The following is a 3,709-nucleotide window of genomic DNA, read 5'->3' as shown; positions in this document are numbered from 1 at the left end:
CCTGAAGCCCATATCCTTCACAAGTACGCCAGCCCCGACTCCAGGGAGCTTCTGAACCCATCAGCCGGAAGCGGTCCCCAGCTCAGCCTGGTTCTCGGGGCCTATTCGGGCTGGAGCTCCAGGTGCTGCTTTATCTTCTCTCCAGGTCAGGAGTCTTAACTGGGTCATTTGACTCCCTCCTCTCTCCACCCTCCCACCCACACCCTCTGGCTCAGGGCTGCACAGAGATGGCACTAGGCGTGTTTTGTCGCTAGACAGAGGAAAAAGGGAAGGGCACACGGGGAAGAAGACACAGCTGGGCAAAGGCCTGGAGCCGCCGAGCGCCGAGTGTGAGGGGACATCCCTCTGCCTTCAGCTCCTGACCTCCCCCTACCTGCTCTTGAACCCTTCTTGGATCTTCTTCCTGGGCCTGAGACCCCAGGAGTGCTTGGAAGTTCAGGAAGGCTGGGGCCAGGACCTCAACTGCAGGCCACCCCACTAAAGGGAACTGAAGCCCTGCTGGTCCCTGCGAGGCAGGGCCGACCTCATTAGGTGCTACAGACACAGAGCCTCAGGGGTTGGGACCTCCTGGGAAGGACTGGCGCCAGCAACACTGCCCCTCACTCCCTGCCACCCCACCACTGCCTGCCTCTCCTCCCAGATCCCTGTCACCTGCTCTGTCAGCCCAGCCCCCCCGCTCCCCGCTAAAACGTGCACTGTCTCCTCCAGGACTCTCGAGAAAGAATGGCCTGACCCCCATGGCGTCCCCAGGCCCCCTGCGGCCGCCCCGCCAGGCCCTCCACACCCTAGGCCTGTGCTCCTGCCTTCTCTCCCTTCCTCCCCCAGCTGATCACTACTGCTCCATCAAGATGCAAGCCCACTTCCTCCAGGCAGCCTTCCAGGAGCCCCTGAGTCTTGGTCAGGGGTAGCCCCAGCCTGTGAGCTCTGCCAGGACAGGGCTGTGGCTGATTCCCGCCTGGTCTGAAGTTGAGGGCCAAGTCCCAGTGCTGGGAAAGGCTTGGTACCTCTTTTGTCCCCAATCCAGCAGACAAGTTTGACCAGGTGACAATATTCCAGTGTGACCTTTGATCTCAGAGGGTCCTTGTGAAAGTTTCCCTCCTACACCCAGGAGAGTGTGTTAAACTAGCATGGAGAGATTGCCGTCAAATCCCAGCTCTCAGGCCTGGAAGGGCCTTTGAAAATCATGAGGAAACACTGTGGGGCACAGAGAAAAGTCCCGACTTCAAATTCCTGCTCCTGTGTGATCCTGGGCACCCGGCTTATTTTCTCCGAGTCTTGGCTTCCTTACGTCTATAGTGGGATCACTGACATCTGCTCCTTGCAGAGTTAACTATCCCGTGAGATCACGTCAGGTACATGCCTGGTACATGGTTACAACTCATTAAATGATAGGCGTGGGGCTTTGTTTTCACAAAAAGCTGAACTGTAAACCTTCATTTTGAGATGAGACAGGGATCAGAGAGCTTTTGGGCCTCATCCAAGGCCACTCAGGGACACACAGACGTAGGACTCACAGAAGCACCAAATCACGGAAGGGCACACGGAGCGGGCAGGAGGGCAGAAGCCATTCAGCCCGGCCTTTAGTCAGGAACTCCAGGAGCACGTGGTCTTGTGAGATTCCAGACTCGGGGGCCTCCCTCTGGAGGCTGTGATTTGTGAGTCCAGGATAGGGCCAAGGAATCTGTGATTTTCAACAACTACCCCCCACCCCCACTGGCACACAGCTCTGACGTGCACCCAGGCTGGGCCTGCAGCTCAACGCTGCTGGCTCCATCAGATGCTGTGGGTGCAGCTCTGCTCACACGCCGTAAAGATCGGAATCTCCCACCTCCCATAGGCAGCCCCTTCCGACGTTTAACAACTCACACGCCATTAGAAAGTTCTTTCCGATCCTGAGCAGAAATCTGTCTCCTGGTCGCTCCGCGCAAACTCCTTCACCTGTCTGTGCTTTATTTCCTCATCTCCAAAGTGGGAACTAACAATAGGACCCAGTGAACCTTCAGACACAAATCCCTGCCTGGTGGCACTGGGGGGCATGTGGGGGGCGACCACCGTGAGGGCCTCTCAGGAGTTAAGGCCTCGCAAGTTCCCATCTGGCACGTAGCAGTTAGCGGGTGTTATAGGGTCACCTGGGCCCCTCCACCTGGGTCCTGCTGGGTTCCCTGCGATGGGCTGAGACCTACAAACCTATAGGACTGACGTGGATCACTTCCTGAAGCATCAATTTACTTGACAATAAGTAATTTTAAATATTATTTTTGAAAAAAATGTTGCTTTTGTACTAAAACAACCGTGAGATTATTGTGGGTTTGCTTGCAGAATTCACCTCGATATTCAAAGTAAGGAGACATCTAACTGCTTACACACTTCCAAACTCGGGGGGTACTAGGGTGGGAGTTTTCTACAGGGTAAAGATGTTTCCTGTAGGAAAGTTCCAGAAGTTCTTCTCTGGGCAGTGCACCTACCATCGTTCACCTGACATTTCTTCGACCTGCCCAGGGGCTGTGCAGGGTCCCCGGTGAAGGGGCGGGGGGAGAGGGGTAAGCACACGAAGGACTCCAATGCAGCAGGTGCCTCGAGGCAGGACGCAGGAGCTCTGGAAGGTTCTTGAGCACAGCACCATCTGGGCAAAGGGCAGGCTTTGCTGAAGTGACAATTGCAAGAGGGTGCAGAAACAGGCGGGGGCCCTGAGGCCCACCCTGGCCCTGGCCCACCGAGGGACCTGGGAGAACGGGGCAAGAAGGGGCTGGATGAGCCGGCTGGTCCACACAGCCTGAAGGCAGGGGTGTCTCGGAGGCAGGAATGGAGTCCCTGAGCTGGTGTCAATACTCCTCAAAGCCGGCTGCCAGACACTGTATCCCTCCTTGAGGAGGCTGCACGCCCAGAGGCTCATGGAAATGCCCTTCTTTGCTCCGGGCTGACATCACCTCTGCGTGGGAACAAAGCGCGTGCTCGTGCCGAGCCCGTCAGGATTGGCAGGAATCTGTGTCCTTGTTTGGCTTCAAAGCAGGGGGCCCAGAAAGAAGAATCATGAAAGATGCCCTTGCTGGAGGAAACGTCCGGGAGCCCGGTTGACAGCCTCCCTCTAGGCTTCGCTGAGAAGAGGCAATAACCACACCCACGGCCCAGCGTCTGGGTTCCCAGGGGAAGTGGCAAGTAGGCCCCAGGCAGACCCTTCCTTATACGTGACTTTACAGTGTTAGAGGGACAAGGTCTTAAGTCCCGTAAAGCGGGAAGAGGCACTTTGTGGACTAGGATTCATAGAGTATCCTCCATGCAGACGAAACCAAAATGAGGCCGAGGAACCTTCTCAAGGTCTACTGACCAGTGGGGAGCGGGAGTGCGAGGACTGGGTCCTGGTGACCCGCAGCCCTGCCAGCCACACCACACTCACACGCCGAGAACCGGCCTTGCCTTCAGGAAGAGGAGGAGCTGGCGCGCAGCAGGGGAGGACAGTCACCCTCTCCAGGTGTGCAGGGACCTCGGGGGATGCTGAGCAACCCAGCGCCCTCCCCTCAGGCTGTGAGGTGGCAGCACCGGTCCGGTCCGGAGGCCGGGTTCGCATCCCGGCTCTGCCACTCCCAGGCCTGGTGAGCTGGTGCTTCCAGATGCTGAGCAGGGCAGGAGGCGACGGCCACCTCCCAGGGCTGCCGCGAGCTACACGAGACACCCGTAGACTATTAACAGCACGACACATTATACCACCCTT

The sequence above is a fragment of the Grampus griseus genome (assembly GCF_964374135.1).
Source record: "Grampus griseus genome assembly, chromosome: 11".
Classification (NCBI taxonomy): Eukaryota; Metazoa; Chordata; class Mammalia; order Artiodactyla; family Delphinidae; genus Grampus; species Grampus griseus.
The sequence above is the reverse complement of the archived record's forward strand: the minus strand, read 5'-3'. Positions refer to the sequence as shown.